Consider the following 14,104-nt stretch of genomic DNA (forward strand, 5'->3'; position numbering starts at 1 on the left):
TTAAGTAACTGTCTTCCCATATGGTCTGGCGTTTAGGATTCCTGGTTTTCGCCCGGGTTGAACTCCCAGTATGGGAAAGAACATCTTGTCATTTGTGATGCACTTGTGTAAGAACAGATACCACATTTTAAATGGCAGCAGAATCACACAACACAACAATATTCCCCAAGCAACAGGAAATGTGACATGTTTTGTAGATTCATAATTTACAAGACTTTTTAAACATTGATACACTTCAAGTTTGCATTTCTTGCTCTGCAGTAAAATTCATGGAACAACAGGAGGATCAAATTAAGATATGCATCTGAAACAGAAAACCAAGGAACCTTGTTGTTGACAGACGCTATGACTGTGTACACTGGTCTAGCTGTGACCTGACTTCAGCTTAGATGTGGGGCCAGTGGCGCAATGGATAACGTGTCTGACTACGGATCAGAAGATTCTAGGTTCGACTCCTGGCTGGCTCAATACTTTATTTAATTGATTGAAATCAAGCTGGGAATGATACTGTATACCTTTCAGTGCTTCTGGCTGTTCTCACTTCAAACACATTTTAGACGGATTTCATCTGGACATTCCCCATCATCTCTGAGAAAAATGATGGAGCTTTGAAATCCAACAGGCATAATGTCAACATTTAAAGATTTGTCTGTGATGTGTATTTTAAGTATGTGTCTTCCCATATGGTCTAGCGGTTAGGATTCCTGGTTTTCACCCAGGTGGCCCGGGTTCAACTCCCGGTATGGGAAAGAATATCTTGTCATTAGGTACGCAGTTGTGTAACAACAGATGCTGCATTTTAACTGGCAGCAGTTTCACACAACACAACAATATTCCCTCAGCAACAGGAAATGTGACATGTTATGTAGATTCAGATTATACAAGGCTTTTTAAACGTTGAATACACTTCATTGCTGCATTTCTTGCTCTGCAGTAAAATTCATGCGACAACAGGAAGATCAAATTAAGATATGCATCTGTAACAGAAATCCCAAGGAACCTTGTCGCTGACAGACACTATGACTGTGTATACTGGCCTAGGTGTGACCTGACTTCAGCTTGGCCGTGCGGCCAGTTTCACAATGGATAACGTGTCTGATAACAGGTCAGGAAGATTGAATATTTGACTCCTGTTTGGTTCAAAACTAGATTTATTTGACCAAAATCAAGCTGGGAAAAATACTGTATACTTTTCATTGTGTCTGGCAGTTCTCGATTCAAACACATTTTAGACTGATTTTATATGGGACTTTTCCCCAACATCTCTGAGAAAAAAGATGGAGCTTGTAATTACAACAAGCATCATTTCAATGTTTATGGATTTGTCTGTGATGTTTTTTTTAAGTAACTGTCTTCCCATATGGTCTGGCGTTTAGGATTCCTGGTTTTCGCCCGGGTTGAACTCCCAGTATGGGAAAGAACATCTTGTCATTTGTGATGCACTTGTGTAAGAACAGATACCACATTTTAAATGGCAGCAGAATCACACAACACAACAATATTCCCCAAGCAACAGGAAATGTGACATGTTTTGTAGATTCATAATTTACAAGACTTTTTAAACATTGATACACTTCAAGTTTGCATTTCTTGCTCTGCAGTAAAATTCATGTAACAACAGGAGGATCAAATTAAGATATGCATCTGAAACAGAAAACCAAGGAACCTTGTTGTTGACAGACGCTATGACTGTGTACACTGGTCTAGCTGTGACCTGACTTCAGCTTAGATGTGGGGCCAGTGGCGCAATGGATAACGTGTCTGACTACGGATCAGAAGATTCTAGGTTCGACTCCTGGCTGGCTCAATACTTTATTTAATTGATTGAAATCAAGCTGGGAATGATACTGTATACCTTTCAGTGCTTCTGGCTGTTCTCACTTCAAACACATTTTAGACGGATTTCATCTGGACATTCCCCATCATCTCTGAGAAAAAATGATGGAGCTTTGAAATCCAACAGGCATAATGTCAACATTTAAAGATTTGTCTGTGATGTGTATTTTAAGTATGTGTCTTCCCATATGGTCTAGCGGTTAGGATTCCTGGTTTTCACCCAGGTGGCCCGGGTTCAACTCCCGGTATGGGAAAGAATATCTTGTCATTAGGTACGCAGTTGTGTAACAACAGATGCTGCATTTTAACTGGCAGCAGTTTCACACAACACAACAATATTCCCTCAGCAACAGGAAATGTGACATGTTATGTAGATTCAGATTATACAAGGCTTTTTAAACGTTGAATACACTTCATTGCTGCATTTCTTGCTCTGCAGTAAAATTCATGCGACAACAGGAAGATCAAATTAAGATATGCATCTGTAACAGAAATCCCAAGGAACCTTGTCGCTGACAGACACTATGACTGTGTATACTGGCCTAGGTGTGACCTGACTTCAGCTTGGCCGTGCGGCCAGTTTCACAATGGATAACGTGTCTGATAACAGGTCAGGAAGATTGAATATTTGACTCCTGTTTGGTTCAAAACTAGATTTATTTGACCAAAATCAAGCTGGGAAAAATACTGTATACTTTTCATTGTGTCTGGCAGTTCTCGATTCAAACACATTTTAGACTGATTTTATATGGGACTTTTCCCAAACATCTCTGAGAAAAAAGATGGAGCTTGTAATTACAACAAGCATCATTTCAATGTTTATGGATTTGTCTGTGATGTTTTTTTTAAGTAACTGTCTTCCCATATGGTCTGGCGTTTAGGATTCCTGGTTTTCGCCCGGGTTGAACTCCCAGTATGGGAAAGAACATCTTGTCATTTGTGATGCACTTGTGTAAGAACAGATACCACATTTTAAATGGCAGCAGAATCACACAACACAACAATATTCCCCAAGCAACAGGAAATGTGACATGTTTTGTAGATTCATAATTTACAAGACTTTTTAAACATTGATACACTTCAAGTTTGCATTTCTTGCTCTGCAGTAAAATTCATGGAACAACAGGAGGATCAAATTAAGATATGCATCTGAAACAGAAAACCAAGGAACCTTGTTGTTGACAGACGCTATGACTGTGTACACTGGTCTAGCTGTGACCTGACTTCAGCTTAGATGTGGGGCCAGTGGCGCAATGGATAACGTGTCTGACTACGGATCAGAAGATTCTAGGTTCGACTCCTGGCTGGCTCAATACTTTATTTAATTGATTGAAATCAAGCTGGGAATGATACTGTATACCTTTCAGTGCTTCTGGCTGTTCTCACTTCAAACACATTTTAGACGGATTTCATCTGGACATTCCCCATCATCTCTGAGAAAAATGATGGAGCTTTGAAATCCAACAGGCATAATGTCAACATTTAAAGATTTGTCTGTGATGTGTATTTTAAGTATGTGTCTTCCCATATGGTCTAGCGGTTAGGATTCCTGGTTTTCACCCAGGTGGCCCGGGTTCAACTCCCGGTATGGGAAAGAATATCTTGTCATTAGGTACGCAGTTGTGTAACAACAGATGCTGCATTTTAACTGGCAGCAGTTTCACACAACACAACAATATTCCCTCAGCAACAGGAAATGTGACATGTTATGTAGATTCAGATTATACAAGGCTTTTTAAACGTTGAATACACTTCATTGCTGCATTTCTTGCTCTGCAGTAAAATTCATGCGACAACAGGAAGATCAAATTAAGATATGCATCTGTAACAGAAATCCCAAGGAACCTTGTCGCTGACAGACACTATGACTGTGTATACTGGCCTAGGTGTGACCTGACTTCAGCTTGGCCGTGCGGCCAGTTTCACAATGGATAACGTGTCTGATAACAGGTCGGAAGATTGAATATTTGACTCCTGTTTGGTTCAAAACTAGATTTATTTGACCAAAATCAAGCTGGGAAAAATACTGTATACTTTTCATTGTGTCTGGCAGTTCTCGATTCAAACACATTTTAGACTGATTTTATATGGGACTTTTCCCCAACATCTCTGAGAAAAAAGATGGAGCTTGTAATTACAACAAGCATCATTTCAATGTTTATGGATTTGTCTGTGATGTTTTTTTTAAGTAACTGTCTTCCCATATGGTCTGGCGTTTAGGATTCCTGGTTTTCGCCCGGGTTGAACTCCCAGTATGGGAAAGAACATCTTGTCATTTGTGATGCACTTGTGTAAGAACAGATACCACATTTTAAATGGCAGCAGAATCACACAACACAACAATATTCCCCAAGCAACAGGAAATGTGACATGTTTTGTAGATTCATAATTTACAAGACTTTTTAAACATTGATACACTTCAAGTTTGCATTTCTTGCTCTGCAGTAAAATTCATGGAACAACAGGAGGATCAAATTAAGATATGCATCTGAAACAGAAAACCAAGGAACCTTGTTGTTGACAGACGCTATGACTGTGTACACTGGTCTAGCTGTGACCTGACTTCAGCTTAGATGTGGGGCCAGTGGCGCAATGGATAACGTGTCTGACTACGGATCAGAAGATTCTAGGTTCGACTCCTGGCTGGCTCAATACTTTATTTAATTGATTGAAATCAAGCTGGGAATGATACTGTATACCTTTCAGTGCTTCTGGCTGTTCTCACTTCAAACACATTTTAGACGGATTTCATCTGGACATTCCCCATCATCTCTGAGAAAAATGATGGAGCTTTGAAATCCAACAGGCATAATGTCAACATTTAAAGATTTGTCTGTGATGTGTATTTTAAGTATGTGTCTTCCCATATGGTCTAGCGGTTAGGATTCCTGGTTTTCACCCAGGTGGCCCGGGTTCAACTCCCGGTATGGGAAAGAATATCTTGTCATTAGGTACGCAGTTGTGTAACAACAGATGCTGCATTTTAACTGGCAGCAGTTTCACACAACACAACAATATTCCCTCAGCAACAGGAAATGTGACATGTTATGTAGATTCAGATTATACAAGGCTTTTTAAACGTTGAATACACTTCATTGCTGCATTTCTTGCTCTGCAGTAAAATTCATGCGACAACAGGAAGATCAAATTAAGATATGCATCTGTAACAGAAATCCCAAGGAACCTTGTCGCTGACAGACACTATGACTGTGTATACTGGCCTAGGTGTGACCTGACTTCAGCTTGGCCGTGCGGCCAGTTTCACAATGGATAACGTGTCTGATAACAGGTCGGAAGATTGAATATTTGACTCCTGTTTGGTTCAAAACTAGATTTATTTGACCAAAATCAAGCTGGGAAAAATACTGTATACTTTTCATTGTGTCTGGCAGTTCTCGATTCAAACACATTTTAGACTGATTTTATATGGGACTTTTCCCAAACATCTCTGAGAAAAAAGATGGAGCTTGTAATTACAACAAGCATCATTTCAATGTTTATGGATTTGTCTGTGATGTTTTTTTTAAGTAACTGTCTTCCCATATGGTCTGGCGTTTAGGATTCCTGGTTTTCGCCCGGGTTGAACTCCCAGTATGGGAAAGAACATCTTGTCATTTGTGATGCACTTGTGTAAGAACAGATACCACATTTTAAATGGCAGCAGAATCACACAACACAACAATATTCCCCAAGCAACAGGAAATGTGACATGTTTTGTAGATTCATAATTTACAAGACTTTTTAAACATTGATACACTTCAAGTTTGCATTTCTTGCTCTGCAGTAAAATTCATGGAACAACAGGAGGATCAAATTAAGATATGCATCTGAAACAGAAAACCAAGGAACCTTGTTGTTGACAGACGCTATGACTGTGTACACTGGTCTAGCTGTGACCTGACTTCAGCTTAGATGTGGGGCCAGTGGCGCAATGGATAACGTGTCTGACTACGGATCAGAAGATTCTAGGTTCGACTCCTGGCTGGCTCAATACTTTATTTAATTGATTGAAATCAAGCTGGGAATGATACTGTATACCTTTCAGTGCTTCTGGCTGTTCTCACTTCAAACACATTTTAGACGGATTTCATCTGGACATTCCCCATCATCTCTGAGAAAAATGATGGAGCTTTGAAATCCAACAGGCATAATGTCAACATTTAAAGATTTGTCTGTGATGTGTATTTTAAGTATGTGTCTTCCCATATGGTCTAGCGGTTAGGATTCCTGGTTTTCACCCAGGTGGCCCGGGTTCAACTCCCGGTATGGGAAAGAATATCTTGTCATTAGGTACGCAGTTGTGTAACAACAGATGCTGCATTTTAACTGGCAGCAGTTTCACACAACACAACAATATTCCCTCAGCAACAGGAAATGTGACATGTTATGTAGATTCAGATTATACAAGGCTTTTTAAACGTTGAATACACTTCATTGCTGCATTTCTTGCTCTGCAGTAAAATTCATGCGACAACAGGAAGATCAAATTAAGATATGCATCTGTAACAGAAATCCCAAGGAACCTTGTCGCTGACAGACACTATGACTGTGTATACTGGCCTAGGTGTGACCTGACTTCAGCTTGGCCGTGCGGCCAGTTTCACAATGGATAACGTGTCTGATAACAGGTCGGAAGATTGAATATTTGACTCCTGTTTGGTTCAAAACTAGATTTATTTGACCAAAATCAAGCTGGGAAAAATACTGTATACTTTTCATTGTGTCTGGCAGTTCTCGATTCAAACACATTTTAGACTGATTTTATATGGGACTTTTCCCAAACATCTCTGAGAAAAAAGATGGAGCTTGTAATTACAACAAGCATCATTTCAATGTTTATGGATTTGTCTGTGATGTTTTTTTTAAGTAACTGTCTTCCCATATGGTCTGGCGTTTAGGATTCCTGGTTTTCGCCCGGGTTGAACTCCCAGTATGGGAAAGAACATCTTGTCATTTGTGATGCACTTGTGTAAGAACAGATACCACATTTTAAATGGCAGCAGAATCACACAACACAACAATATTCCCCAAGCAACAGGAAATGTGACATGTTTTGTAGATTCATAATTTACAAGACTTTTTAAACATTGATACACTTCAAGTTTGCATTTCTTGCTCTGCAGTAAAATTCATGGAACAACAGGAGGATCAAATTAAGATATGCATCTGAAACAGAAAACCAAGGAACCTTGTTGTTGACAGACGCTATGACTGTGTACACTGGTCTAGCTGTGACCTGACTTCAGCTTAGATGTGGGGCCAGTGGCGCAATGGATAACGTGTCTGACTACGGATCAGAAGATTCTAGGTTCGACTCCTGGCTGGCTCAATACTTTATTTAATTGATTGAAATCAAGCTGGGAATGATACTGTATACCTTTCAGTGCTTCTGGCTGTTCTCACTTCAAACACATTTTAGACGGATTTCATCTGGACATTCCCCATCATCTCTGAGAAAAATGATGGAGCTTTGAAATCCAACAGGCATAATGTCAACATTTAAAGATTTGTCTGTGATGTGTATTTTAAGTATGTGTCTTCCCATATGGTCTAGCGGTTAGGATTCCTGGTTTTCACCCAGGTGGCCCGGGTTCAACTCCCGGTATGGGAAAGAATATCTTGTCATTAGGTACGCAGTTGTGTAACAACAGATGCTGCATTTTAACTGGCAGCAGTTTCACACAACACAACAATATTCCCTCAGCAACAGGAAATGTGACATGTTATGTAGATTCAGATTATACAAGGCTTTTTAAACGTTGAATACACTTCATTGCTGCATTTCTTGCTCTGCAGTAAAATTCATGCGACAACAGGAAGATCAAATTAAGATATGCATCTGTAACAGAAATCCCAAGGAACCTTGTCGCTGACAGACACTATGACTGTGTATACTGGCCTAGGTGTGACCTGACTTCAGCTTGGCCGTGCGGCCAGTTTCACAATGGATAACGTGTCTGATAACAGGTCGGAAGATTGAATATTTGACTCCTGTTTGGTTCAAAACTAGATTTATTTGACCAAAATCAAGCTGGGAAAAATACTGTATACTTTTCATTGTGTCTGGCAGTTCTCGATTCAAACACATTTTAGACTGATTTTATATGGGACTTTTCCCAAACATCTCTGAGAAAAAAGATGGAGCTTGTAATTACAACAAGCATCATTTCAATGTTTATGGATTTGTCTGTGATGTTTTTTTTAAGTAACTGTCTTCCCATATGGTCTGGCGTTTAGGATTCCTGGTTTTCGCCCGGGTTGAACTCCCAGTATGGGAAAGAACATCTTGTCATTTGTGATGCACTTGTGTAAGAACAGATACCACATTTTAAATGGCAGCAGAATCACACAACACAACAATATTCCCCAAGCAACAGGAAATGTGACATGTTTTGTAGATTCATAATTTACAAGACTTTTTAAACATTGATACACTTCAAGTTTGCATTTCTTGCTCTGCAGTAAAATTCATGGAACAACAGGAGGATCAAATTAAGATATGCATCTGAAACAGAAAACCAAGGAACCTTGTTGTTGACAGACGCTATGACTGTGTACACTGGTCTAGCTGTGACCTGACTTCAGCTTAGATGTGGGGCCAGTGGCGCAATGGATAACGTGTCTGACTACGGATCAGAAGATTCTAGGTTCGACTCCTGGCTGGCTCAATACTTTATTTAATTGATTGAAATCAAGCTGGGAATGATACTGTATACCTTTCAGTGCTTCTGGCTGTTCTCACTTCAAACACATTTTAGACGGATTTCATCTGGACATTCCCCATCATCTCTGAGAAAAATGATGGAGCTTTGAAATCCAACAGGCATAATGTCAACATTTAAAGATTTGTCTGTGATGTGTATTTTAAGTATGTGTCTTCCCATATGGTCTAGCGGTTAGGATTCCTGGTTTTCACCCAGGTGGCCCGGGTTCAACTCCCGGTATGGGAAAGAATATCTTGTCATTAGGTACGCAGTTGTGTAACAACAGATGCTGCATTTTAACTGGCAGCAGTTTCACACAACACAACAATATTCCCTCAGCAACAGGAAATGTGACATGTTATGTAGATTCAGATTATACAAGGCTTTTTAAACGTTGAATACACTTCATTGCTGCATTTCTTGCTCTGCAGTAAAATTCATGCGACAACAGGAAGATCAAATTAAGATATGCATCTGTAACAGAAATCCCAAGGAACCTTGTCGCTGACAGACACTATGACTGTGTATACTGGCCTAGGTGTGACCTGACTTCAGCTTGGCCGTGCGGCCAGTTTCACAATGGATAACGTGTCTGATAACAGGTCGGAAGATTGAATATTTGACTCCTGTTTGGTTCAAAACTAGATTTATTTGACCAAAATCAAGCTGGGAAAAATACTGTATACTTTTCATTGTGTCTGGCAGTTCTCGATTCAAACACATTTTAGACTGATTTTATATGGGACTTTTCCCAAACATCTCTGAGAAAAAAGATGGAGCTTGTAATTACAACAAGCATCATTTCAATGTTTATGGATTTGTCTGTGATGTTTTTTTTAAGTAACTGTCTTCCCATATGGTCTGGCGTTTAGGATTCCTGGTTTTCGCCCGGGTTGAACTCCCAGTATGGGAAAGAACATCTTGTCATTTGTGATGCACTTGTGTAAGAACAGATACCACATTTTAAATGGCAGCAGAATCACACAACACAACAATATTCCCCAAGCAACAGGAAATGTGACATGTTTTGTAGATTCATAATTTACAAGACTTTTTAAACATTGATACACTTCAAGTTTGCATTTCTTGCTCTGCAGTAAAATTCATGGAACAACAGGAGGATCAAATTAAGATATGCATCTGAAACAGAAAACCAAGGAACCTTGTTGTTGACAGACGCTATGACTGTGTACACTGGTCTAGCTGTGACCTGACTTCAGCTTAGATGTGGGGCCAGTGGCGCAATGGATAACGTGTCTGACTACGGATCAGAAGATTCTAGGTTCGACTCCTGGCTGGCTCAATACTTTATTTAATTGATTGAAATCAAGCTGGGAATGATACTGTATACCTTTCAGTGCTTCTGGCTGTTCTCACTTCAAACACATTTTAGACGGATTTCATCTGGACATTCCCCATCATCTCTGAGAAAAATGATGGAGCTTTGAAATCCAACAGGCATAATGTCAACATTTAAAGATTTGTCTGTGATGTGTATTTTAAGTATGTGTCTTCCCATATGGTCTAGCGGTTAGGATTCCTGGTTTTCACCCAGGTGGCCCGGGTTCAACTCCCGGTATGGGAAAGAATATCTTGTCATTAGGTACGCAGTTGTGTAACAACAGATGCTGCATTTTAACTGGCAGCAGTTTCACACAACACAACAATATTCCCTCAGCAACAGGAAATGTGACATGTTATGTAGATTCAGATTATACAAGGCTTTTTAAACGTTGAATACACTTCATTGCTGCATTTCTTGCTCTGCAGTAAAATTCATGCGACAACAGGAAGATCAAATTAAGATATGCATCTGTAACAGAAATCCCAAGGAACCTTGTCGCTGACAGACACTATGACTGTGTATACTGGCCTAGGTGTGACCTGACTTCAGCTTGGCCGTGCGGCCAGTTTCACAATGGATAACGTGTCTGATAACAGGTCGGAAGATTGAATATTTGACTCCTGTTTGGTTCAAAACTAGATTTATTTGACCAAAATCAAGCTGGGAAAAATACTGTATACTTTTCATTGTGTCTGGCAGTTCTCGATTCAAACACATTTTAGACTGATTTTATATGGGACTTTTCCCAAACATCTCTGAGAAAAAAGATGGAGCTTGTAATTACAACAAGCATCATTTCAATGTTTATGGATTTGTCTGTGATGTTTTTTTTAAGTAACTGTCTTCCCATATGGTCTGGCGTTTAGGATTCCTGGTTTTCGCCCGGGTTGAACTCCCAGTATGGGAAAGAACATCTTGTCATTTGTGATGCACTTGTGTAAGAACAGATACCACATTTTAAATGGCAGCAGAATCACACAACACAACAATATTCCCCAAGCAACAGGAAATGTGACATGTTTTGTAGATTCATAATTTACAAGACTTTTTAAACATTGATACACTTCAAGTTTGCATTTCTTGCTCTGCAGTAAAATTCATGGAACAACAGGAGGATCAAATTAAGATATGCATCTGAAACAGAAAACCAAGGAACCTTGTTGTTGACAGACGCTATGACTGTGTACACTGGTCTAGCTGTGACCTGACTTCAGCTTAGATGTGGGGCCAGTGGCGCAATGGATAACGTGTCTGACTACGGATCAGAAGATTCTAGGTTCGACTCCTGGCTGGCTCAATACTTTATTTAATTGATTGAAATCAAGCTGGGAATGATACTGTATACCTTTCAGTGCTTCTGGCTGTTCTCACTTCAAACACATTTTAGACGGATTTCATCTGGACATTCCCCATCATCTCTGAGAAAAATGATGGAGCTTTGAAATCCAACAGGCATAATGTCAACATTTAAAGATTTGTCTGTGATGTGTATTTTAAGTATGTGTCTTCCCATATGGTCTAGCGGTTAGGATTCCTGGTTTTCACCCAGGTGGCCCGGGTTCAACTCCCGGTATGGGAAAGAATATCTTGTCATTAGGTACGCAGTTGTGTAACAACAGATGCTGCATTTTAACTGGCAGCAGTTTCACACAACACAACAATATTCCCTCAGCAACAGGAAATGTGACATGTTATGTAGATTCAGATTATACAAGGCTTTTTAAACGTTGAATACACTTCATTGCTGCATTTCTTGCTCTGCAGTAAAATTCATGCGACAACAGGAAGATCAAATTAAGATATGCATCTGTAACAGAAATCCCAAGGAACCTTGTCGCTGACAGACACTATGACTGTGTATACTGGCCTAGGTGTGACCTGACTTCAGCTTGGCCGTGCGGCCAGTTTCACAATGGATAACGTGTCTGATAACAGGTCGGAAGATTGAATATTTGACTCCTGTTTGGTTCAAAACTAGATTTATTTGACCAAAATCAAGCTGGGAAAAATACTGTATACTTTTCATTGTGTCTGGCAGTTCTCGATTCAAACACATTTTAGACTGATTTTATATGGGACTTTTCCCAAACATCTCTGAGAAAAAAGATGGAGCTTGTAATTACAACAAGCATCATTTCAATGTTTATGGATTTGTCTGTGATGTTTTTTTTAAGTAACTGTCTTCCCATATGGTCTGGCGTTTAGGATTCCTGGTTTTCGCCCGGGTTGAACTCCCAGTATGGGAAAGAACATCTTGTCATTTGTGATGCACTTGTGTAAGAACAGATACCACATTTTAAATGGCAGCAGAATCACACAACACAACAATATTCCCCAAGCAACAGGAAATGTGACATGTTTTGTAGATTCATAATTTACAAGACTTTTTAAACATTGATACACTTCAAGTTTGCATTTCTTGCTCTGCAGTAAAATTCATGGAACAACAGGAGGATCAAATTAAGATATGCATCTGAAACAGAAAACCAAGGAACCTTGTTGTTGACAGACGCTATGACTGTGTACACTGGTCTAGCTGTGACCTGACTTCAGCTTAGATGTGGGGCCAGTGGCGCAATGGATAACGTGTCTGACTACGGATCAGAAGATTCTAGGTTCGACTCCTGGCTGGCTCAATACTTTATTTAATTGATTGAAATCAAGCTGGGAATGATACTGTATACCTTTCAGTGCTTCTGGCTGTTCTCACTTCAAACACATTTTAGACGGATTTCATCTGGACATTCCCCATCATCTCTGAGAAAAATGATGGAGCTTTGAAATCCAACAGGCATAATGTCAACATTTAAAGATTTGTCTGTGATGTGTATTTTAAGTATGTGTCTTCCCATATGGTCTAGCGGTTAGGATTCCTGGTTTTCACCCAGGTGGCCCGGGTTCAACTCCCGGTATGGGAAAGAATATCTTGTCATTAGGTACGCAGTTGTGTAACAACAGATGCTGCATTTTAACTGGCAGCAGTTTCACACAACACAACAATATTCCCTCAGCAACAGGAAATGTGACATGTTATGTAGATTCAGATTATACAAGGCTTTTTAAACGTTGAATACACTTCATTGCTGCATTTCTTGCTCTGCAGTAAAATTCATGCGACAACAGGAAGATCAAATTAAGATATGCATCTGTAACAGAAATCCCAAGGAACCTTGTCGCTGACAGACACTATGACTGTGTATACTGGCCTAGGTGTGACCTGACTTCAGCTTGGCCGTGCGGCCAGTTTCACAATGGATAACGTGTCTGATAACAGGTCGGAAGATTGAATATTTGACTCCTGTTTGGTTCAAAACTAGATTTATTTGACCAAAATCAAGCTGGGAAAAATACTGTATACTTTTCATTGTGTCTGGCAGTTCTCGATTCAAACACATTTTAGACTGATTTTATATGGGACTTTTCCCAAACATCTCTGAGAAAAAAGATGGAGCTTGTAATTACAACAAGCATCATTTCAATGTTTATGGATTTGTCTGTGATGTTTTTTTTAAGTAACTGTCTTCCCATATGGTCTGGCGTTTAGGATTCCTGGTTTTCGCCCGGGTTGAACTCCCAGTATGGGAAAGAACATCTTGTCATTTGTGATGCACTTGTGTAAGAACAGATACCACATTTTAAATGGCAGCAGAATCACACAACACAACAATATTCCCCAAGCAACAGGAAATGTGACATGTTTTGTAGATTCATAATTTACAAGACTTTTTAAACATTGATACACTTCAAGTTTGCATTTCTTGCTCTGCAGTAAAATTCATGGAACAACAGGAGGATCAAATTAAGATATGCATCTGAAACAGAAAACCAAGGAACCTTGTTGTTGACAGACGCTATGACTGTGTACACTGGTCTAGCTGTGACCTGACTTCAGCTTAGATGTGGGGCCAGTGGCGCAATGGATAACGTGTCTGACTACGGATCAGAAGATTCTAGGTTCGACTCCTGGCTGGCTCAATACTTTATTTAATTGATTGAAATCAAGCTGGGAATGATACTGTATACCTTTCAGTGCTTCTGGCTGTTCTCACTTCAAACACATTTTAGACGGATTTCATCTGGACATTCCCCATCATCTCTGAGAAAAATGATGGAGCTTTGAAATCCAACAGGCATAATGTCAACATTTAAAGATTTGTCTGTGATGTGTATTTTAAGTATGTGTCTTCCCATATGGTCTAGCGGTTAGGATTCCTGGTTT

At 39.7% G+C, this 14,104-nt stretch overlaps 21 non-coding genes across 21 annotated transcripts; all 21 read left to right on the forward strand.

Moving 5' to 3' along the window:
- The first annotated feature begins 394 nt into the window (after positions 1-394).
- On the forward strand, positions 395-467 carry trnar-acg (transfer RNA arginine (anticodon ACG)). The gene has a single exon. It is a non-coding gene; the product is annotated as a tRNA-Arg (tRNA).
- A 210-nt stretch (positions 468-677) lies between these two features.
- Positions 678-749, forward strand: trnae-uuc (transfer RNA glutamic acid (anticodon UUC)). The gene has a single exon. It is a non-coding gene; the product is annotated as a tRNA-Glu (tRNA).
- A 985-nt stretch (positions 750-1,734) lies between these two features.
- Positions 1,735-1,807, forward strand: trnar-acg (transfer RNA arginine (anticodon ACG)). Its single transcript has one exon. It is a non-coding gene; the product is annotated as a tRNA-Arg (tRNA).
- Positions 1,808-2,018: 211 nt separating this feature from the next.
- Positions 2,019-2,090, forward strand: trnae-uuc (transfer RNA glutamic acid (anticodon UUC)). Its single transcript has one exon. It is a non-coding gene; the product is annotated as a tRNA-Glu (tRNA).
- Positions 2,091-3,075: 985 nt separating this feature from the next.
- On the forward strand, positions 3,076-3,148 carry trnar-acg (transfer RNA arginine (anticodon ACG)). Its single transcript has one exon. It is a non-coding gene; the product is annotated as a tRNA-Arg (tRNA).
- A 210-nt stretch (positions 3,149-3,358) lies between these two features.
- Positions 3,359-3,430, forward strand: trnae-uuc (transfer RNA glutamic acid (anticodon UUC)). The gene has a single exon. It is a non-coding gene; the product is annotated as a tRNA-Glu (tRNA).
- A 984-nt stretch (positions 3,431-4,414) lies between these two features.
- Positions 4,415-4,487, forward strand: trnar-acg (transfer RNA arginine (anticodon ACG)). Its single transcript has one exon. It is a non-coding gene; the product is annotated as a tRNA-Arg (tRNA).
- Positions 4,488-4,697: 210 nt separating this feature from the next.
- trnae-uuc (transfer RNA glutamic acid (anticodon UUC)) lies at positions 4,698-4,769 on the forward strand. The gene has a single exon. It is a non-coding gene; the product is annotated as a tRNA-Glu (tRNA).
- Positions 4,770-5,753: 984 nt separating this feature from the next.
- trnar-acg (transfer RNA arginine (anticodon ACG)) lies at positions 5,754-5,826 on the forward strand. The gene has a single exon. It is a non-coding gene; the product is annotated as a tRNA-Arg (tRNA).
- A 210-nt stretch (positions 5,827-6,036) lies between these two features.
- Positions 6,037-6,108, forward strand: trnae-uuc (transfer RNA glutamic acid (anticodon UUC)). The gene has a single exon. It is a non-coding gene; the product is annotated as a tRNA-Glu (tRNA).
- A 984-nt stretch (positions 6,109-7,092) lies between these two features.
- trnar-acg (transfer RNA arginine (anticodon ACG)) lies at positions 7,093-7,165 on the forward strand. Its single transcript has one exon. It is a non-coding gene; the product is annotated as a tRNA-Arg (tRNA).
- Positions 7,166-7,375: 210 nt separating this feature from the next.
- Positions 7,376-7,447, forward strand: trnae-uuc (transfer RNA glutamic acid (anticodon UUC)). Its single transcript has one exon. It is a non-coding gene; the product is annotated as a tRNA-Glu (tRNA).
- A 984-nt stretch (positions 7,448-8,431) lies between these two features.
- trnar-acg (transfer RNA arginine (anticodon ACG)) lies at positions 8,432-8,504 on the forward strand. The gene has a single exon. It is a non-coding gene; the product is annotated as a tRNA-Arg (tRNA).
- Positions 8,505-8,714: 210 nt separating this feature from the next.
- Positions 8,715-8,786, forward strand: trnae-uuc (transfer RNA glutamic acid (anticodon UUC)). Its single transcript has one exon. It is a non-coding gene; the product is annotated as a tRNA-Glu (tRNA).
- A 984-nt stretch (positions 8,787-9,770) lies between these two features.
- On the forward strand, positions 9,771-9,843 carry trnar-acg (transfer RNA arginine (anticodon ACG)). The gene has a single exon. It is a non-coding gene; the product is annotated as a tRNA-Arg (tRNA).
- Positions 9,844-10,053: 210 nt separating this feature from the next.
- trnae-uuc (transfer RNA glutamic acid (anticodon UUC)) lies at positions 10,054-10,125 on the forward strand. The gene has a single exon. It is a non-coding gene; the product is annotated as a tRNA-Glu (tRNA).
- Positions 10,126-11,109: 984 nt separating this feature from the next.
- Positions 11,110-11,182, forward strand: trnar-acg (transfer RNA arginine (anticodon ACG)). The gene has a single exon. It is a non-coding gene; the product is annotated as a tRNA-Arg (tRNA).
- A 210-nt stretch (positions 11,183-11,392) lies between these two features.
- trnae-uuc (transfer RNA glutamic acid (anticodon UUC)) lies at positions 11,393-11,464 on the forward strand. The gene has a single exon. It is a non-coding gene; the product is annotated as a tRNA-Glu (tRNA).
- A 984-nt stretch (positions 11,465-12,448) lies between these two features.
- Positions 12,449-12,521, forward strand: trnar-acg (transfer RNA arginine (anticodon ACG)). Its single transcript has one exon. It is a non-coding gene; the product is annotated as a tRNA-Arg (tRNA).
- Positions 12,522-12,731: 210 nt separating this feature from the next.
- On the forward strand, positions 12,732-12,803 carry trnae-uuc (transfer RNA glutamic acid (anticodon UUC)). The gene has a single exon. It is a non-coding gene; the product is annotated as a tRNA-Glu (tRNA).
- A 984-nt stretch (positions 12,804-13,787) lies between these two features.
- trnar-acg (transfer RNA arginine (anticodon ACG)) lies at positions 13,788-13,860 on the forward strand. Its single transcript has one exon. It is a non-coding gene; the product is annotated as a tRNA-Arg (tRNA).
- The last annotated feature ends 244 nt before the right edge of the window (positions 13,861-14,104 follow it).

The sequence above is a fragment of the Oncorhynchus kisutch genome, unplaced genomic scaffold, assembly GCF_002021735.2.
Source record: "Oncorhynchus kisutch isolate 150728-3 unplaced genomic scaffold, Okis_V2 scaffold1554, whole genome shotgun sequence".
NCBI lineage: Eukaryota > Metazoa > Chordata > Actinopteri > Salmoniformes > Salmonidae > Oncorhynchus > Oncorhynchus kisutch.